The sequence below is a fragment of the Podarcis pityusensis genome (genome assembly GCF_964106645.2).
Source record: "Podarcis pityusensis genome assembly, chromosome: 14".
Classification (NCBI taxonomy): domain Eukaryota; kingdom Metazoa; phylum Chordata; class Lepidosauria; order Squamata; family Lacertidae; genus Podarcis; species Podarcis pityusensis.
In genome coordinates this window covers 46,349,950-46,372,484 of record NC_138039.1, presented here as the reverse complement: position 1 = coordinate 46,372,484, position 22,535 = coordinate 46,349,950, and the positions used below count along the sequence as shown (strand labels likewise).

Here is a 22,535-nt window from a genome sequence, read left to right as displayed (position 1 = left end):
GTGAAGGAAAATGTAAAATGAGACCATTTGAAGAAGTCAAGAATCATGTGAATGACTGGCTGCATTTTTTTCAAATTAATGAGATGTTCAGAAAAGATTTAAATGAAAGGGGCTTTGCTGATAAAGAATCCAAATTTCAGACTGACATATTAAATAATGACTGTAAGATCTTAGCAAAAATGTATAAGATATTGCTGGAATGGTATACGAAGGATGAGGAGGTAAAATCTGTGATGACTGATTGGGCCAAAGATATAGGACATAATATACAAATGGAGGAATGGGAAAGACTTTGGAAAGATGGTTTAAGATTCACTGCATGTCCTGCTATAAAAGAAAATGTTATGAAGATGATGTATCGATGGTATATAACCCCTGTAAAGTTAGCAAAAATGTATTAGATAAGTAGCAAATGTTGGAAATGTAAAGAAAAGGAAGGCACTTTCTTTCATATGTGGTGGGAGTGTAAGAAGGTAAAATGCTTCTGGGAAATGATTTATAATGAATTGAAGAAAATGTTGAAATATACATTTACTAAGAAACCAGAAGCGTTTTTACTAGGTATTACAGGGAATGAGATAAACAAGAAAGAGAAGAAATTATTTTTATACGCAGTGACTGCAGCAAGAATATTGATGGCCCAGAAATAGAAACAAGAGGAGCTGCCTACGATAGAAGATTGGAGAGCCAAAATGATGGACTATGCGGAATTGGACAGAATGACAGGAAGGATTCGGAATCGACGAGATCAAAGATTTACAGAAGATTGGGAGAAGTTTATTCAATATTTGCAAAAACTAAGTGATAACCAGATTACGTTTGTAAGTTTTAAGGAAGCTCTGTGATGTGAAAATCTAATAATAAGTATAAACAATGAAATTGAAGCTACCAGAATAAATAACAATAAGTAGGATTGTGTTAAAAGTTATAAAATGAAGGAAGTTCAGACAAATTGAGGGAAGTCAAAAAAAATGGAATTAAGAGGTAATTAAGAAGTTCAAATGTACAACTTTGTTTTCTTTTTTTGTATTTGTAAACCAATAAAAATATAATTTTTTAAAAAAGTGCAAGTAGATTAATAGGTACCGCTCCGGTGGGAAGGTAAACGGCATTTCCGTGCGCTGCTCTGGTTCGCCAGAAGTGGCTTAGTCATGCTGGCCACATGATCTGGATGCTGTACGCTGGCTCCCTCAGCCAATAAAGCAAGATGAGCGCCGCAACCCCAGAGTTGGCCACGACTGGACCTAATGGTCAGGGGTCCCTGTACCTTTTTACTAAGAAAGGCAGGAGCTCCTCTGCTGCCCTCCTTTACATCTGAACACATTAGAGACAAGAGAAATAGGGAGCCAAAGTAAAAAATGGGGCTTGTGTTGAAGGATGAGGGATACAGTAAGTCCTCACTCTGAAAAATATCAAAGGTGACAAACCTCAAACAACTTGGAAGTTGCCAATAACAATCATGTAGAGGGGGAAATGGTGGTTGTCACAGATAGAGCAATGCGGCAAGGGGCATTTAAGGTTCTGCTGCTCAGGGCTATTACAAATCCGATCACAGCATGTCATGAATATCAAAGAGCCAGTGCCCCTGTTTGGCTTTCCATGGGAAGAAAGTCCCATTTCCCTTCAGCTCAGATCTGCCACATTGCCATCTGATTTGGGGGCCAGGTTTTCCAGCAGAGGTGGAGTATTCTCGAATTTCTCAGAGAAAGACATGAAGGAGAAAGAAGGCAGAGAGGAGAGGCCAGGGGTGGCAGAGAGAAAGCGCAGCTCAAGCGAGGGGGGCACTAAAACAAATATTCCTCCTTTCCCCTTCAGCCAGGGCTCAACTTCAATCGAAAGGATCACAGAGAGCTATTGGCTCAGTAAAATGCATTTGTTGCAAACGGACAAACTTCAAGAAGAGAAAGAAGAAGAAAAACAATGGGGAGAGAAAGCAGATTCAATTCTTTTCAAAGCAAAAACTTGAAAGCCCACTCTCCAGGCCTGGCCAGTTGCACTGCAAAGCCCCCAATTTCTCCTTCCTGGAGCTCTGGCAGAGAATCAGTACCAAGAGAACAGGCACTCATTAAGTTTATAAGAGGAAGGGTGTTCCTTTTCAACAGCCTGGAGGATGGCATCCCCACTTCTGCAAACCAGCCCACTATAGCTCTGGAAATTTGGGTACTTCTAGCCTTACCTACGTGGTGGCGCTGTGGGTTAAACCACAGAGCCTAGGACTTGCCGATCAGAAGGTCGGTGGCTCGAATCCCCGTGACGGGGTGAGCTCCCGTTGCTCAGTCCCTGCTCCTGCCAACCTAGCAGTTCAAAAGCACGTCAAATTGCAAGTAGATAAATAGGTACCGCTCCAGCGGGAAGGTAAATGGCGTTTCCGTGCGCTGCTCTGGTTCGCCAGAAGTGGCTTAGTCATGCTGGCCACATGACCCGGAAGCTGTACGCCGGCTCCCTCAGCCAATAAAGCGAGATGAGCGCTGCAACCCCAGAGTCGGCCACGACTGGACCTAATGGTCAGGCGTCCCTTTACCTTACGTACCAAGTCTGATGATGCCAACTAGGAAGGGAGAAAAAAGAGAGAAAATGACCCAGCTAAGACAGGACCTTCTCCAAGAGTAAAGCACAGGGCAAGCCCTGCTGTTCAACTGAGTGCTAGAACTGGTATTACAATGTGCTCAGGGCTTTGGCCAGGACTTAGCAAAGCTCCCTTTGTCTTTACCTCACCCATATTTGATGCCAGGTGTAGGGTAGATGGGCACACCTTGGCCAAAATTGCATCATGGACCAAATGGGGAGGCTTGGGAGGCTTAATTAAAATGATGTGCTGGAAGTACCTCACCCCTGGCTTAAAGAATAAAGGGTCAGGAACTGTACTATACTCAGAGTTCATTTTCTAAATTCATATTACATATTTATACATATTTCATCCCAGAAGCTTCTATTCTCTCTTTCCCTGTAGTACCTGTCCCCCCTCAAATTCACATACTTAATATTTGTTGCTCAGGTGAATGCACACACCAGCTGATCAAACACACACACACAAACACACACAATGAAGGTTGCCATGCAATTTTAAAAAGCAAGGGACACATAAAACTAAACTCTAAATTCTAATAATCAATACTGGGCCAAAAGCTAAGGCTACACACAGTTTCACAATTTGAGGCATTCAAAACAGCTACGTTCACACAGATGCAGGTAACCTCATACGTCTCTTGGTAGAGCCATTCAGACATTTGCAAATGAAAAAATGAAAAAGTAAATAAATATGGATCTGTGTGTGTGGTAGTTCAAAACTCAAGAAGCTGCTCTCAACCTCCAAGACTCAAAATCTAGTTTTTGCCCTGAAGTTCAAAACTGGAAGACAAACTGAAGGTCTATAGAATTTTTTGTGTTTTTTTTAGTTTGCATGCATTTGTGTACTGATGTTAGTCCATGTCAGTCTCTGTTGCAACAGCAGCAAAAACTTACACAGTTTCAGTAGGATTTAAGTCCTAACTAAGCCTCCACCTTGTATATTCCCTTTGCAACCCAACCCAACACATGGAATGCATCTCAATTCCCCAAACTCACCCTCTCTGCAAAGATACACCCATACCTGTAGTCATGGAAGATACATACCGGTAATTCCTTTTATGTAAAATATAACATAATATGTTATACAATCAGTGCTTTTTTCTGGAAGTACTCAAGGGTATGCAGTACGGCACCTTTCCCCCCAAAATGTTTAAAGTGTAGCACTTAATATAACAAGTTCATGGTGACTTCCAGCACTTTTTTTCAAAAAACAAAACAAAAACAAGCACTGGGTATAATACTGCAGGACAAAAACACCTAAAACAGGAGAAAGGTTTTTTTAAAAACCCTGACAAAATAGGTGACTCTTTCAAATCCTCTGAGATATTAATGGAAATAAGTCCCAAATCTCTCTGACGAGAATTCTGAAGACTCTCAGGTTATCTGTCTTAACTCTTTGGATGCTGACATTTGGGTTGCTTCCACATAGAATCATAGAATCATAGAGTTGGAAGAGACCACAAGGGCCATCGAGTCCAACCCCCTGCCAAGCAGGAAACACCACCATGAGGGCCCTTTAGTGCTGCTGAGCCGTTGGTTTAACACACTCAGCTGGAAGATGAAGTAAAAACATGGCACTTGCTGTACTGTAATATCCCCCATAAAAATCTAGCAGTGCCCATCTCCATGTGCAATAACCTGCTGTAAGTTTTCTTAGAAGATGGTCCCTTTCCAAGAAAAGCCTTGCTTCTCTCCTTTAATTATTAGGTTCCTGTAATTAGTTGTAAGCAGGTCCTTTACATGAAAGCTACTGCTTCTCCTTGACACTGTCCCTTTAATTAATGCATCCCTCCTTATCCTTTTCTTTTAAAGCCCCTTGTACACTTCTAATTAGTTGCTTCCTGGTTGTTTGCATAGCTGTGACATTCCTCTGTTGGTTATTTGAATATGTCAGCTGCTTTTACCTGTGTGGACATAATGGATTTATGTGACCATACAACAGGCATAGGCAAACTCGGCCCTCCAGATGTTTTGGGACTACAACTCCCATCATCCCTAGCTAACAGGGCCAGTGGTCAGGGATGATGGGAATTGTAGTCTCAAAACATCAGCAGGGCTGAGTTTGCCTATCCCTGCCATACAACATCAAAATCTGCTGCATAATGGAAGCCTGTAGTTAAAGCTCTACTTTCTTTTTGCAGAGGGACAGAAGCAGAGCACTTACAGGGAAGTTGTGGTCACACAAGTGAACAGGAAGCAATTAATTACAAGGCCAGAATCCCTTTTAAAATAAAGTAACAGCATTTCTGAAGAGTCTCAATAGCACTTTGTCAATCCACACCTGGCAATTGGCACTTAAAAATTGCATTTTAAGTTTAAAAAAAATTGAAATCATCACAAATCAAATCTAAAAACAACAACAGGAGGAAGACAACACAGAAAGCAATGGGCTGGCAGCAACATGATTGGATTTCTCTGTAAAAACTCAGTGTACAAAAGATAGAGATTTTACAAAAAAGACTGTGCAAGTAAGTTAGGAGTCATTTTAAAAAAACCCCAACAAAAACAACAGATCATTTCATTGTGATCTTGTAACACTGTGGTTTTCAAAAGTTGCATTTCATATATTACATTAAGGATATCAAACAGTAAAATTTATATTTTTACATGTTTAGAGTCACGAGTTTCATTATGACTCTATTTACCTTGCAGCACTCCAGCTCAAACGCTGAGAGCTGAAGTAGGTCTCTGCATTCAATTACGGCCCACATTCACAAAGCATTAAAGATGCATTGGCTGCAACTGCGGTGGATGCATGAGATATATGCAGGAGGCAAGGCTACTGGAAAAGTGGCTGGTTTGGTTGGTTTACAACAAAAGCCTGATAAGCAGTCAAAGGATAAGTAAGTGGGGCCCAGATGTTGGAGGTTTTGTGCTTAGCTTGCGACAGAGCAAAAAGACTGATAAAGTATGTGCATACAAGCAGATACAGAATACTTCCAGAATACTTGGTTTTCTTAGCAGCTGTTTCTTTAAAAACAACGCATACCACCCAGGCATGCAAACATTTCTCCAAGGAAAGTTTTTACTTTATTATGGATTTAGATGCAAAGCACAGAGAATGTCTGCTGATGGAAGAGTGAATTTGCACCTCACACTAGAAAACTAAATCCAAGATGGCTCTTAGGAGAATTTCCATAGAATGATTTTTACATTGCTACCCCACCTTTCTTCCATGAAGCTCAAGGCAAAATACATGCCCCCCCTCTGTTTTATTCACACAACAACCCTCGGAGGTTGATAAGGCTGGGAGGCAGCCACTGGCCCAAAGTCATCCACTGAGCTTCATGGCAAAGTGTGGGATTTGAACCCTGCTCTCTCATGTCCTAGTCAACACTCCAGCCATTATGCCACACTAGTTCTGTGTGGTGCCACTCATGTTGGTGCTTTGCAAACACTGTGCAAATGGGTACCCTTGTACAATGGAAAGGTTTTTAAGGCTATGCAAAACGTTATTCATAAAGTTGTATGTGTTTAACTCTTTTTGAAGATAGTTGTTTTTAAGTGCATAAACTGAACTGGACATTGCTATGTCCAGTTTGCACAAGAACATAGAAAGCTGTCTTTCTGTGTCCAACGTTTTAGCTGTTTAATATTCAAACTGCTTAGCTGCCTATCCTAGTAAGGTCTCCTCTGGCTGCCAGTAGCTCTCCAATATCTAAGCCTTTCCAATCACATTCTACCTAAATATTTTTGAATGGACCACCTATATGCAAAGGATGCACTCTGCCGCCAAGCTATGGACCTTATCCAGGTTGGACCAAGTTAGGTGTGTTTCTACCTTTGCTTAGCGGTGTTTCTGCTTAGTGTGAGTCACACTTTCCCCTGCTCACTCTTCGCTTTGCTCACTCCATCATATTTCAACAGATGGTGCAGCAGATCAAGCATCATCGACAGATTCCTTTTGGATCCAATCCCAGGATACCCTGATCCTGCAGGGGCAGGAATCTCCAGTTCAGCCTCACATTTCCTTGCGTGCCCCCTGCCAGTTCTCCCTCCCACCTTTTAATTATTGCTTCTGCGCAGCAGAACAGCCATTAATGGAAGAACTCCAAGCAGCGCATGGGGAAAATTTATGGGCCCCCTGATTTACTTAGCCAACCAGCAGCTCTATTGATTTTTATTTAGGAGAATAATTAAATATTTATTTTCACTTTGTTAAGCTCAGGAGGTCGAAGCCCACATAAAGCAGAACAGCGCACAAGCAAGGCAAGATCAATGGCTTGTGGTTTGGGGAATATTTGACCTCGTCCAGACCTCACACAGGTGGCTTGGCCAAGCCTCCCTAGAGCAAAGCAGCTGGGATCACCTTCCTGGTTGGTTTTTCCATGGGTGGGTATAAGCAACTGGCCACAGACCACCAGTTGGATAATAGTTGAATGAACTGTGCTTCATTACACTTGGTGAAATCCCACAGCAAGTTACAGGGCAGCCTTCTTTGTGTTGGATATATGGCTGGTCCCAGCATACAAAACCAATGAACTGGGATCTGTTGAAGGAGGCTATGCATCAGATCCTTTCAAACAGCCAGTGGGAAAATATAGCATCCATGAGAAATGGATGCCCAGATTCTATTTAAGTATCTCCAGCAAAGATCCAAGGCACTTTGCTCCATTATTGAGTAACTTTTACAGTTAGGAAGTTTCTCAGACTATTTAGCCTGGTTCCTGCCTCCCTGCCATTTCTCTACCGATTGGTTCTAGCCCTGCCCTTTGGAGCAAGATAGAGAACATGCTGAATCAAACCATTGGCTTAGCTGGCCAAATGCTCTCAGAAGATAAGAAGCTGCCTTATACCATCAAGCTCAGTATTGTCTGCACTGGCAGTGGCTCTCCAAGGTTTCAGAAAGGAGACATTACCTGTCCTACCTGGAGATGCCAAGAACTGAACCCAGGACCTTCTGCATTCACTGAGCTGTGGCACTTCCTAGGAATCAGTCATTGCCCAGGAATCTCCATTGCCCAGGAATATTTTTGGGTGGAGATTGAAGCCAGGACTTCCTTCTGCAAGCAGGGCATGCACTCTGCCCTTGAGTTATAACACACACACACAAAAGGTGGTTGTGTATTATCCTTTGGGTACCTGCACCAGAGGAATCTGGAAAGCAGCAAAGGGGAACAATTCCCAGCATGGAACCAAGCACAGCTGCAGATGCTCTCTGCTTGGAGCCTTAACCTGGAGCGGGGGGGGGGGCGACAACAGAGAGATGTTTCGCTGGTAATTTATGGACAGTTCTTTCATTCCATAAAGCTACCATCTGTCAGTGTGCTGCATCTAGTATGTGTAAAAGCCGTCAGCTTTTTGCCTCCAAGGCCAATGAGCCTCTTGCAAAGAGACCCCCTACACACACACACACACACACACACACACACACCTGCTCACCCCAGCAGTTGAGTTGGGAAGACCAACATTAGTGAACCCAGAGAATTCTAATAGGGTGGGAATCAGAGAAGGGGCTCAAAAATAGACAGATTGCATGAAACAGCCAACGGAGTTTGCCCCATCCTTCCTCATGCCCAACCTTTATTTCAAGAGGCCTACAATTTACAAAACATTAGATATTGGAGAAAGCAAGCAACCTCCTTTTTCTTTCTACTGCCAGGGTAGAGCAGCCTTTCAGTAGAGCAGGAATTGCAACCTGTGGCCCTCCAAGAGTTGATGGCCTCCAACTCCTATCATCCCCAACCAGCATGGCCAATGGTCAAGGGTGATGGGTGTTTGTAGTCCAACGCCATCTGGAGGGTCCCAGGGTCCCAACCATGGCTGTAAAAGCTGGCGTGCAGCTGACTGGCCTTCTCAGTTGTACAACCAAAACAAGTGGCTGTACTGTCACTTCCTCCTCATTAAAAAATGTAGCTGGCACCAGAAAATAAAATCCACGCCACACACTATGTAGATCAATGGTGGGGAGCCTCAACACCAGGGGCCATATGCAACCCTCTAGGCTTCATTATCTGGCCCTCTGGACTCTCCTCATACTATACCCCTCTTCAACCCTGTCTGCACCCTCCCTGAGTGTTTTGGCCTGGTTAGAATGTGTCCGTAACTCCGATGATGCCTTTTGCTTGCCTGGTTAGGCAGACAGACATGAGTGTCCATGGAAACAGCCTGGTGTATAAAACTAACATTTCCATTTGTTGATCCGCCCATTTTGGTCTCTGGTCCCACCCACCACTGACCTGTGACCATTGGAAGGTTGCTCACCCATGCCATAGATCAGAGGGCAGGAAATTGCTTAGGTCCAGTCGGCTGAGACATTCAGAGCAAGAGATATGCTACTTCTTCACCCAGCCAAATGGCCTTGTGGAGGACTGTCAGGCAAATCACATCAGAAAGCAGCCTGGCAGACTTGGGTCTGCCTACAGGGAGTTCCATTTAAACCATCCCATCCAGCTCAGCTCTCTGCTCTTCAAGCTAACTGCAGCTCTGTTCCTTGGCAGAGGGAGGTTAGCTATTTCCCCTGCCCCACCTCCTTCCCAGCTATGCCTAATCCCTCCCACGCACACGTGTGTGCATGCACACACACACGCAGAACTGGGCTCCCATCCAAATCTCTATTGAAACCAGCAGGAGGCTTCCCTCCCCACCTTGCAACCACTTGAGTGGATTGTAATTCTTGGAGCTGCTGGTGGGGAATGAATGGATCAGGCAAGAGTGCTGAAGAACAGCTCCCTGTGAGACTCAGCAGGGAAAACCAAGAAGCAAAAGCACAAATTACAGTCCTGTGAGCAAGGAAGAGCACGCTCACAAGTGCAACTGCCCCCCTTTTTTCTTCTGCCATCTCCCCCACCTCATTAAAGTCTTCTGAAACGGGTCCTTCTGAAAGGGATCATATGAAGGGAAAATGCCAGAGCGGAGGGCAAGCTAATCAAAGATCTGCGTCTCTTTGCCAGAGTCAGTTTCAGTGCAACCAAAACATCAGGAGAGTTAATGAAATGCCTCACTGGAGGAAGAAGACCAGAGATTTCCAAGGCACAAACTTCACTCCTCAACTGCCAAGGGCAGAAAACCTTATTGGAACAGTTCCTTATTGGAACTGCACCTCAGCTTTGGCAAAGCAGATCCAAGTTTCACGCATACAGTCAGTCATCTCTCATCCCTACCTTTGTTCCTGCATCTTTGTCAGCCTCAGACTGGCAAGCATTTAGCCTGGATGCCAAGCTGCTCTGCCATCCTCATCGAAACCCCGGCTTTGCACATGCTCACATCACACGCCCACACTTAAAGGGAATGTGCAACAATGTAGCTGAACCACCAACGTGTCGGGTTTGTCAGGTCCTGGGGAAAAACACGCCCACCAGCAGGGAAACAGAATGCCAACATGGCACTGCTTCTGCGAGTTCACTTTCCTTTAAAAGATGGAATAATAAAGGAACATAGAAAGCTCCTTATACTGAGCGACACAACTGATTTGTGTGACCACCGGTTCTTAGCAAATAAACTTAACTGACAGTACACCTCTGGCAACAGCTCTCTTGGGGTTCCAAGCAGAGGTCTATCCTTGCACTACCTGGGAATGTAAGGGATTGAACCCAAGCCCTTCTCCATGCAAAACAGATGTTCTGTCACTGAGCTACAGCACATCCTCCAGAGTTACGGTGTTTCCCCTTTATTTGTAATATACGAGTAGAGCATATATGGAATCAAACGGAAGGTGCTCCTACTAGATAGGAGAACTGCTACCCCACACTGGATTTCTGGCGAGGCTCTGCACCCCAAAGTACCTTTGCTAAACTCACCTCTCTCTCTCTCTCTCTCACTCCAAACTGATGTTTCTTAATACATGCACCTGCCCTCTTCTTTTAGCTGTGGGGGGGGGGACGCAACAGGCTGCTACACTTCTATAATTTATTATTCATTTGGGGACATTTCTCCACAGTCCAGTGGTAGAAAATTAGCTGCCGCCACAGGCACAGGCTCTGGCCTGGGGCAAGGCACTGGCTCAGTTTTCTACCAGTAAAACGAGAACAAGAGTGATCCACGACACAGGGCTGGTGTGAAGATAAACAAACCCCATGCATTAAGCGCTTTGAGAATTTTAAGTCCTACCTAAAGAACAAATGGCAGAAGCTGCCATTAACCGTTTAAAGGAGGGCTCCGTGGGAAAATCAGGAGAAGGCACAAGAGAGAAATGTGTTGATCAATATGCACAGGGTTGTGTGGTACTTACTTATTTTAGATGCTGCCTTTTTTGCACCCTCCTTTAAAGAGATATTTAGGGACATATAGGGGGTTGGACTAGATCACCCTTGGGCTCCCAGCTCTACAATTCTATGGTTCTGTTTTCCTATATTTGCATAGCTTTCACCCACTGTAATACACTCATTCAATAAGAGTCCACTGGGAATAACATCAACCATGGTGATGGAAGTTCAGCAGGCTGCTGATTATATTATTATTATAATATTCAAGCCTGCTGGACATGCTTCAGTCTTTAACTCCTGCTCCTTTGCTCTCCTATTGTGCTGAATCACTTCCTGGTTGCTGTTCCCTCTGCCTGCATCTTCCCTTTGTGTTGCTGAATAAATGCCCCCTCCAGCCCCAAACACCCTAACTCTCTTATTTAGTTCTGACAACAATGATTTACAGTTTGTATATCGTGGTTCTCAGATGAATAGGGAGCATGACAGGACAAATGCAAAGGTCAGGTTAAGAACTGGAGAGAGGAAAAGACTTTCTTTCCAGCCAGCTCTCCTTGCTCTTGAGGAGACCTTTTCCTGCCCTTGGAGCTGCGGTGGGGGGAAGTACCGGCTAGACCTTCAGTTGAAGAATATCTAGGTGGAACATCAGAGCTTGTTGGACTCCCAATTGCCTTGCCTCCTGTGGACTTACCCCACACAAGGGAGGTTGCAGGCCATGACCCAAGAGATGTAAGACTGCAAGCACACTATACATTTAAAGCACACAAGCGCATGTTGAGATTCCTGCATTGCAGGGGGCTCAACAAGATGACCCTGGGGTCCCTTCCAACCCCACATTTCTATGATTCTATGACTCCCCCCAAATAATCTTTGGAACTGTAGTTTAGAGGTGCTGGGAATTGTATCTCTGTGATGGGTAATCTACAGTTTCCAAGATTCTCAAGGGGCGGTGTGTAATTGTGCAAAGGTTACCTGAGATGTTCTTGAAGACGAAGGAAAAAAACAATTATCTCGTCTGTCCACACAAGTGTTATAAGAGGAATGTCCAGCAGTGGGTGACAATCCAAGGCTCCAGCGACCTGTCTCAGCTCCTCGCAAGGAGGCCAAAACATCATAGCATTGTGCATTTATGCACATCCAGTGTGCTGAGTGCAATGTGTGGACATGGGCAAACAATGCCTTCTGTGTCATCCTACACCATGGTAGCATTTTATTCACCCTTACTTGGGGTTTGTGTTACGCACTGGACACCATACTCTGGGCCTTAGGCTTGCATTAGCAAGAAACCAGAGAGTCACATGAGTCTGTGTGGCATGGCGCATGCCTGGCTGCCTGGTGCTGATGGTTTCCTTCGCTCAGCCTGTGTGTTTCCACGGCAACAGAAGCAGCACAGGCTCACTCCTTGCATCAGGAATGCCTGTAATTAGATCCACGGCCACAGCTGTCAATCCTCGTTTAACAGCCTCCCATTTAACTCCTCGCTCCAGTAATTAGGGTTTACTAAACAGAATGTCAGGCAATTAGAACAGCAGGTCAATCGCTTTCCATGTAACCTCTTTTAAGGCAGGGTGTAAGCTTCCTCCAGCAAGCTCCAACCAGGGGCAGGGGCACCCTAAGGTGCCTGGTGGGAGCAACGAACCGAGAGGAGTAGAAGGGCTCTTGAGCTCCTCTGAGGCTGAGCCCGTTGCTGCTTGCATCTGAGACATGGCATTTGCTCCTTGAGTTTGCAGTCATGAGTGACACAGTAATTATTCTCGATACAAAAAGTGACCTAAAAACTGCCAATGCTCAGAGCCAATTTGAACTTGGGGCTGGGGCAAGAAATGTCATCTAGCAGGGGTGGGGAACATGTGACCCTCCAGAAGATTGCTGGCCTTCAACTCCCATCAGTCCCAGCCAGCATGACCAATGGTCAGAGACAATGGGAGGGCCACAGACTCAGCACTACCACTACCAGCACCTAGAAGATTGGCTGGGCTGAAGTGGGCACTCACACTCAGCAGCAGTGGTGGCAAGTGTCCACTGGCTGTGGTAGGGCAGAAAATTGGGAGGCCAACAATAGGTGGAGCCAGAGGCAATGACAGGCAGATCCAGAGTCTATGGAAAGTGGAGCTGCTCCCTGATTGATTGTAAGACAGCAAGCAGGTGGGAGGACTGGCTGAGTGCAGGTTAAGGTTGGTGGACCAGTGTCCCATTTACCCTTATGGAACTGCCTCTACTGGTTGGCATGAAATTGAATGGGGCATAAAACTGAACTCAGTAGCTCAGTATCTGTTGAGTTTATGCTGCACTGGGATAGAGCAAAAAAAGAAACAAACCCAGCAGTCAATGTCTTTGAACTTTTTTCAAAGTCCTGCAGGTTGCTTGGGTACCCATTACAAAATGAATTTCCATCCATTAGCTTTAAGGCTGTGTTTCTCTTCCCGGTTTCCAATTTGATGCCATTTGTTCTAGATAAAAATCAGCAGAGGACGGCTTCACTTCAGAGGCTGTCCTAACCAAGCACGATAAGCACGACAGATTCTGCAAATGCTATCAGCACCATAAATAATTAAGGGAAAGGATCCAAAAGGTGTGCATGGCAAGAGGTCAAATTCAGAACTGGATCAGTGCTGGCGTGTGGGGCTCTCAGCAGATGCCCAGGTGTTCCAGTCCTTGATGCCAGCCTTGCCTGCTGCAATCTTGCACAAGGCACATAGCTTGGCAACACTGCAGAACTTAGCATGGAGGGTTGTGTGGGCAAGACATTCTTCACCCTGGGCACAACAACAAAAAACTTTCCTGACCTATTGCAAAGTACCAAGAGATCTACAGGCCATCCTGATTTAACCTCTTCCATCCCGAACACCATAGTGATGCGGGTGGCTTGCCGATCAAAAGGTCAGCGGTTCGAGGCCCCACAAATGGGTGAGCTCCCATTGTTCGGTCCCAGCTCCTGCCAACCTAGCAGTTTGAAAGCATGCCAGTGCAAGTAGATAAATAGGTACAGTTCTGACAGGAAGGTAAACGGCGTTTCTGTGCGCTGCTCTGGCTTTGCTAGAAGCAGCTTAGTCATGCTGGCCACATGACCCGGAAAAAACTGTCTGCGGAAGCGGACAAACGCCAACTCCCTTGGCCTGTAAAGCAAGATGAGCACCACAACCTCAGAATCGTTCGCGACTGGACTGAAACGTCAGGGGTCCCTTTACCTTTATCCCCAACACCATAAAGATCTATGAAATATATCTCTTCTTGTTTTATTTATTGCCAAGTTTGTTATCATATCTGCATGCCGAGGTTTATGACCACAGGTTCAAACTCCAACATCCCCACTTACGGTAGTTAAGTTCCAGAGCTGGCTATGACCTCAGGCTGATATTTTGAAGGAAATTGCTACCAGTCTGAGGCGTTAATATGGGCCTATCAGTGTCGAGAACCACTGCCGTGGTTAAATAAGTAGATCCTTAATCACAAAGAAGTTGACAGTCCCCCATAAAAATGTATAGGAGTCACTGCCAGGTTTTTCTCTCTGGTGCATTGTGGGACATCTTCTGGGAATCCGTGTGTGCCTGGAAACCTCCTTGACAGCAAAGCACCATCATATAAAACAGCCAGATTAAAAGGATATCTGAACAATAAACCGAGCTAAATGGATGACATCATTTGAGCGGCACAGAATGATTTACCAGTTTGGGTACGAAAGGAGTGAAATGTATTCCCACTGAGTACTATTATTTGCACACCACAGTGGTTCCCTCGCCCTTCCATATTATCCTGGGGACCCAAACTTGACCCACCAGTACAGATGCCCCCTTTGGGGCCCCAGGCCTTGACACCCACTTTGACCATAGCTTTACCACTGAGCAATGTCTGCCCTGCAAGCAGGAGGTCCCAGATTCAATCCCCGCTGGCATATCCAGGAAGGGATGGAAGAGATTCCTGCCTGAAACCCGGGAGAGCTACTGCTGGTCAGTGTAGACCAGGCATAGGCAAACTTGGCCCTCCAGCTGTTTTGGGACTACAACTCCCATCATCCCTAGCTAACAGGACCAGTGGTTAGGGATGATGGGAACTGTAGTCTCAAAACATCTGGAGGGCAGAGTTTGCCTATGCCTGGTGTAGACAATAGGGAGCTAGAAGGACCAGTATTCTGACCCTGTATAAAGCAGCTTACTGTGTTCCTGTCCTTCCCACTTGCCTGTTCCCCTTGCCATTCTAAGCAGTAGTAGGGCTGGGGCTGGAAGTCTGCTGGCCAATATCCTAGAATGCCTTGGGGCACCAAAGAAAGTGCTGCTCCAGGGCATTGTGGGAACTGTAGAGGGCAGGTGGCTTCTGAGATCCAGTCAAACTGTGTGCGGTGGGGCAGGAGGGAACTTACTGATAGGCACCCTGAGGAGAGTTTAGCTCCAAATAGAAGCCAGCCCTTTCCTGGAGTTTGAGGCTTTGCTCCACCTTCATGGGGGGCTCACCTTCCAAAAACTGCCATACAGACCAAAATTCTATACTTTTGAACCTGTCATTTCTGGTTTGTTTGGTTTTTGGCCACACTGAGGAGCTATGTAAAAGGGAGAAGAGGTTCGATTTGAATAACCATCTTGGTCCTTACGATGATGCGCCCACTGGGTGCTGACTCATGACAGGACTTCTCGGTAGTGGTTTCCTGTTTGTGGAAGGCCCTCTCAGTTGAGGTGCATCCATCTCCCACATGATTAACATTCAGCAGGAATGTCAAAACATTCCTGTTCACCCAGGCGTTTGATGGCTGAAAGATACTGTTACTGGCAATGTATTAGCTACGAGGGTCTGAGAAATGCTTTCAGATGTTTAAAAACCTTTCCACTGCTTCTTAAAACTTGCCTGGTTTTGTTGTTTGCCACCTGGGAAGTTAAGAATTTAATAAATAGCTGAATAATTGCCAGGTAATCACACTGAAGCCCCAGTTTCACATATAGCCAGTAGCCCAGGTGCCCGTACCTGTCAAAAATTCTCTTACAGTGCAATCCTATGCTTACATGGGAGTAGAGATGGGTTGGGGGGGAGCTCAACTCACTTAAAGGCACATCTATTAAATTTGCACTATCTGAACCAATATGAGAACCAGCCACAATTTGAAAGTTACACTTATCCAAATTCTGCAGCGCAGTTCTCCAATCAATGCTTCTAAAAAATTACAGAAACGCATCTATTACGAGAAATTGTGTATAACAATTAATATATTACTAAAAATAAAAAACAAAAATGCTGGTTAATGCTGGTTAATTTTTATGAGGGTTTTTTAAAAAACAAAAACCCAAAGATTGCAAATTAATACAGAAATGTGAAAAACTGAATTTAAGAATGGAAAAATGAGAGAAACAGAGAACAAAAATTGACAGGCCCTCCCAGCTCTGCATGGGAGTGAGTCCCATTCAGTTCAGTGGTGCTTACTTCTGAGTTCATAGCTGTAGGACTGAACTATTAACATGGCATTCTGAAATTTTGCTTCATTCTACCTGCCAGAGATCTGAGCCGCTTACAAAAATAAATGCAATAAAGCCAGCATGAAACCCATTAAAAAAGTAACTGTATCACATGAGTAATAGAAACAGGCTTTTTGAATCCATAAAATACACATCTCCGTCTCTGTTTGGGATATATTTCAGTAGTACATCCAGGGCCTACAGACCATATGGTTGGAAATAGCTGGCCTCTGATGTTACCCTGGAGCTTTGCAGGTAGACACATCAGAGTTCCTTTAGCTGTCATTGGCTATGTGATGTCAGGGAAGCAAGGCAGAATTAGAACTGGAATTCTAAAGTCAATGGAATTAGTAGAACAAAGTTTGATTCTTCCCTAACACCGCTTGCCTTTATGTGGCACATGTGACTAATAAAACTGGGAGGGTTGGCTAATATAATTTTTTGTAGGCTAGCAGCAGTCGTGAACTTCCTTGAAGGCTGAATGAAGGGGCTGGGGGGCCCTGCTGCAAGTTCTCTTTCTTCCTGAGATCTTAACGCAATGGTCAATCTTACCAATGGATAACTAGTTAACATCTTGCATCTGTACCAGTGTTACAAGTTCCCCAACTACCATTCTGTACTGGAAGCGACTGGCAACAAAGCACCAACATGAGTACATGAGTACAATGTGACCAGATCCCTGCTGGGTGATCCCTGCAAATCACCACCTTTCACCTTAACTTGATTTAATGGTGCAAACTGCCTTGATGGGTTTTGTCATTTGGCAGTATAGAAATACTTTGATAAACAAATAAACCTACTCTTGCAAGGTTGTTCTGCAGGGCAAATGGGAAGGGGGTGAGCATGTACCCCTTCTTCGGGGCAAGGGTGAGGATGAAAGTGAAAGGAAAAGCAATTCATAGATAGCTTAGGGGAAGTAGCTTAATGACAGAACACAGCTTTGACATAAATACTGTCCCCAAGGCTTGATCCCTGGGCATCTCCTGGTAAGACTGCGAAAGACAGGTTTCTGAAACCCCAGAGAGGTGCTCTAAGTGTAGAGCAGGGGTGGGGAACTTGTGCCCCATCACAGAGGATCTGCCTTGCCTGCAGAAGGTCCCATGTTCAAGCCTGGGGCTGTTGGGGGTGGGAGTATTGCTTGATGATGGTGGTGATGTTATGCATTTTTTGTTTTTATGTTGTAAACTGCCTCACGATCTTCAGATGAAGGGCAGTATAAACATTTAATAAATAATAATAACCCCCAGCATCTCCAGAAAGGGCTAAGGACTAGGAACCGAGGTAGCTCCATTGGTAAAGCATGAGACTGTAATAATAATAATAATAATAATAATAATAATAATAATAATAATATATTATTTATACCCCGCCCATCTGGCTGAGTCTCCCCAGCCACTCTGGGCAGTTCCCAATCAAATGTTAAAAACAGTACAGCATTAAATATTAAAAACTTCCCTAAACAGGGCTGCCTTCAGATGTCTTTTAAAGATAGGATAGCTGCTTATTTCCTTCACATCTGAAGGGAGGGTGTTCCACAGGGTGGGCGCCACTACCGAGAAGGCCCTCTGTCTGGTTTCCTGTAACCTCACTTCTCGCAATGAGGGAACCGCTAGAAGGCCCTCGGCGCTGGATCTCAGTGTCCGGGCTGAATGATGGGGGTGGAGACGCTCCTTCAGGTATACAGGACCGAGGCCATTTAGGGCTTTAAAGGTCAGCACCAACACTGTTAATCTGAGGGTCATGTGTTCGAGCCCCACATGAGGCAAAAGACTCCCACATTGCAGCGGGTTGGATTAGATGACCTTCATGGTCCCTTCCAACTCAATGATTTTGACACCCAGGACAGCTGCTGCCAGTCAGTTCAACAATACCAAACTAAGGCAAATCAATGGCCTGACTCATTATAAGGCTGCTTCCTATGCCTGGTGTCCTCTTAAGAGGCAATGGTTGGAAGAAATCTGTTATCACTGTTCAGCAACTAGGCACCCAATGCTGCTATGATGGTGGTGGTGATTTATTACACGCCCTTTGCCCCAAGGTTGCAGGGGAGATTACAGCAACTAAAACATAATATTAAAAACAGTTTTAAAGTACTTAAGCGCCACAGAAATAAAGTGGGTGCTAAAAATATCTCTCTCAAGCATCAAAAGCCAAAGTAAAGAATATTTGCTGAAAGCTGTATTGTGAAAATGCCAGATGTACCTCTGTGGGGAAGGAGCCCTGACACTTAGGGACTGTCGCAGAGAATGCCCTCCCCTGGGCCTCCACGCCTTGAGCTTCTGAGGGTGCTGGAACAACCAAGACGGACACCCAGGAGAGTCTCTTGGGAAGGAGGCAGTTCTTCAGGTATCTGGGGACATTTAAGGCTTTAAGCACGTACATTAATAATGATAATTATGAGACTAGAAATACAACTAATAATAATGTACCACGCATCCAATGAGAAAGCTGGGAGATCCGAGCTATGCTACAAGCACAAATTAGTTCTAAATTGATTTAATTGCATGGATTTTCCTTAGCAACCTTGGGAATCATAGTTCTGCAAAAGTGCAGAAAATGGTATATGTTAATGATCCCTACCCCTTAATGCAGCGACATTTCCCAAGCGTTTACTTGGAGGAGAGCATTAACAGTTAAACTGGTGTAAAGATGCAGGGCATCCATGGCCCAAGCTTCCTTCAATCAATCTGGGCATGTTACTATTTCTGCTAACTCAAGCCTCTTTTACTCCCTGGGTGTAGCTTAATGGAAAGGCTCACAATAGTTGGTTTGCTTATTGATCTGGCATCTTCATTTTGCAGTCCCTGACTCCACAGTACCGTGCCCTTGGCATAGTCTAGCCAATGGGCACCCCTTGCCAATGTCTCTGCTGCCAGCGCCACCATCCCCAGCTGCCATGCCCACCAGCATTTGGACTCCCCACCACCACCCCATGACGTGGTCCTCCTTGCAGCAGCCATGCTATCCTCTTGCTTTGCACCACAATTGTGGTAGCCCTGGCAAGTTTCTTTGCCACCTCTGGGCTCTAAGAAAGAACAAAAGAGGGGTCCTTCTGGATGAGGAGGCATAGGAGAATGCCTGTGCTGATACCATGGTGGCCAGAAAAGACTTTCTTAAGCTTAGAATATTCACCAGCCCTGCTTTGCACCCTGCTGGAGTATTTCTGCTGAGCTGGAATATGTCCCAGAACTCAGAAATGCCTCTTGCCCAGACAAAGGACAGAGAGGTATGTTAGAAACTCAGATATATAAGCTAGGTGCTAAATCTAGGTTACGGCCACCACAGCGGAATGTCTATTTGCCAGGGGGTTGGACTAGACGACCCTCAGAGTCCCTTCCAATGCTACGATTCTATTATTCTGTGATCTCAGCTACATTGCTTGACTGTAACATGCCTCTTACAACAATTCACTTGTCCCAGTATGCAAGAAGGAGAAACACACACAGTGGAAATGGAAATGGCAATAACTATGGAATAACTATGGGCAGAGGTTTGTAAACTGTGGTCGCCAACCCGATGCCCAGAAATCTCCACATAGTTGCAACTGGACCCAAACCAAGAGCAATGCACTCCTGGCTAATTTCTAATGCCGTGTAGAAAACAAGCTGCTGTACAAAGGTAAAAACAAAAACGAAATACTGCCTTCATTGCTCCACCCACTTTTGCATCTGGCCCCGCCCACCACTGGCATATGACCCCTGGAAGATGGTTCAGGAAGGAATGCAGGCCCAAAAGGCTTCCCCAGCTCTGTGTGATAGTTTCTGCTTCTCTCCTACATAGAAAGCCTTCAAGCTTCTCACACCCTCCAACCTTCCTCAGATGAAAATAAGGACATATTCTACATCAGGCATTCCCAACCTCGGCCCTCCAGATGTTTTGGGACTACAACTCCCATCATCCCTGACCACTGGTTCTGTTGGCTAGGGATGATGGGAGTTGTAGTCCCAAAACATTTGGAGAGTTTTGGGGGATGCCTGTTCTACATCAATGTCCCCCCTCTCCACACCTCCTCCGCTGAGGGTGGGGAGGGAAGCAGACCCAGCAACTGAACGAAGCAAGACGGAGCCAAGTGATCATAATGGTCGCTTTTCTGCGCCCACAACCCCTCAGCACCCCTTGCTGCCTCGCAGATGGGCCCTGTTCCCCTCGCTCCCCCACCCACCACTTTCTTTATGGGAGACCAACCAACTGAGGAGCAAGGAAACAGTGAAAAACATGCTGTGGGCATCCAAGTGATCTGGAACTTGTTTTCGTAAAAACAGGAAGTGGTGCCATATTGAGAGGGGCGGGGAAGGGAGCAGGAGGCACAGGTCTAAGAAATGTGTTAGAGGGATGAATGGATATGAACGTCCTGTAACACGTTGAAATACTGTACTGAAAGGAAGGTCCCTCTGGAATTTGGGACTGCGTGAAAAAGTGAGAAGCTGTGATGGCTCAGGGTTTTGATTATGATTCCTGTATTTTGGGGGTAGTTGGAGGGTATGTCTTCTAACCATATTCCAGCTGCATTCGATTCAGTTACATAACTAACATCCAAACTCTCTCAATGGCCAGCGTTCTGCTCCTCAGGCTGTTTTACTCTAACTGTCCACATGATATACACGAGGCTCATAATCTGTGGGCGATGATGGACGTTCCTCTTTCCCCCCTCATTATTGATCTTGTTTGGTCCTTATGTTACTTGCAGTTTCTTCCTTTTGGCTGTTATATTTTTATCGCAAAACAAAATATGGTGTGTGTGCATTTTTTTTATAAAAAAAAATTACATTCCCAGACCTGATTTTGTTTTACCACCGCTGAATTTTATAGCACAATTTTGATGGTGGGGATAGCATGTTGGTGGGGTAGAGAGATGACAGAAGGCCTGGGCGGAGAACAGCAGGTATGGATGCCAGGGGACTTAAGTCAGCTATCCAAACAATATTCTAGCCGAGAACTTCCTTCTCATACTAAAATTAAACAGAAACAAACCATGCAGGGAGCCCCTGAAAAGGTATACAACTCTGACTTCAGAAAAGAACTGGATGGGGGGAGGCGAGTTGTTGTGGGAGAGAAGAGCATGTGTGGTATAGTGGTTAAGAGCGGTGGACTTGTAATCTGGTGAACCGGGTTCGATTCCCTGCTCCTCCACATGCAGCTGCTGGGTGACCTTGGGCTAGTCATACTTCTTTGAAGTCTCTCAGCCCCACTCACCTTACAGAGTGTTTGTTGTGGGGGAGGAAGGGAAAGGAGATTGTTAGCGGCTTTGAGACTCCTTCGGGTAGTGATAAAGCGGGATATCAAATCCAAACTCTTCTTCTCCCCATGTGTCTTTCTGGCTACATAAGTTACATTCCCCATTGCCAGCATTTGCTTGGTCAACTGGAGAGAGAGAGCAATTAGATCTAGGGGGTGAAACCTAGGGCATGATACCTCATTGGCAGATTCTAAAACCTGAAGGGTGTCGTCGATATACAGCTACAGAAGCATATAAGCAGGTGACACTGTCAGTGGTGTGTACCCTCCCCAAAAGAAAAAAGATCAAATCAGAATTATGCACCAACATAATCCAAGCAACACCCCAAAGAAAGCTGATTTAAAAGAAAAAGAAAAACTGGATTATGCTATCTGAGTAAATTATGCAAATGAAGCCAATTTGCATATTGTTTTGCTTCTGCTTGTCGTGTGGAAGAGAACATAAGAACAGCCCAGGTCAAAGTCCCATCTATTCCAGCTTTCTGTTCTCCCAGTAGCCAGCCAGATGCAGATAAGACATGAGCAAAACAGTTTTCTACCCAGCTGTGATTTCCAGCAACTAGTATTCAGAGGCATACTGCCTCAAATAGTGGAGGCAGATCGTAGACTAAGAGCCACTGGTAGTCTTCTCCTCCATGAATATCTTTAATCCTCTTTTAACCCACCCAAATTTATAGCCACTGACACATCTTGAAGGAACAAATCTCATCGTTTAACTTACTGTGTGAAGAAATAACCTCCTTTGTGTGCAGTGAATCATCAGCTGCATAATATGGGCCAAAATTCTAATATTATAAGAGAGAAAAGGACCTCCTTCCCTGTAATCCCATATATATATATATATAATCTTCATCCTATTTTCCTGATGCTTAAAAAAAATACGTAGAAGCATTGTGTGTTTCCTGGGTGTGTAAACAGGGCTTGCCGTACAGCCAGATTTTCCTGGACATTACTGGGGTTTCAAAGGTGACATTGACATCTGGTGAAAACTTCCGAAAGGTGGCGCTTTGTCTGGATCTTAGACAAGTCAATTGGAAAATAGTGGGGGTTTTGGCGTTTTTGTTGGGGGGAAAAAGCTCCACAATTTCAGTGGTTTCCTTTAAAAAAGCTCGACAATAAGAAAGCCAAGATTCCCAGGAATGTAGATTCTTTG

General features: G+C 45.0%; 1 protein-coding gene across 8 annotated transcripts in view; it reads right to left on the bottom strand.

The window, feature by feature from the left end:
- The window catches only part of CELF6 (CUGBP Elav-like family member 6), a 168,023-nt gene that overhangs the window by 130,994 nt on the left and 14,494 nt on the right, over positions 1 to 22,535 (bottom strand). For 2 of the 8 annotated variants that reach the window (XM_080980442.1, XM_080980435.1), the window contains exon 1: positions 9,672 to 9,778. The exons of the other annotated variants lie outside the window; for them this stretch is intronic. The gene's annotated coding sequence lies outside the window, so the exon portion shown is untranslated. Of the gene's footprint in view, positions 1 to 9,671; positions 9,779 to 22,535 lie in introns of those variants that run through there. 8 annotated transcript variants of the gene reach the window in all.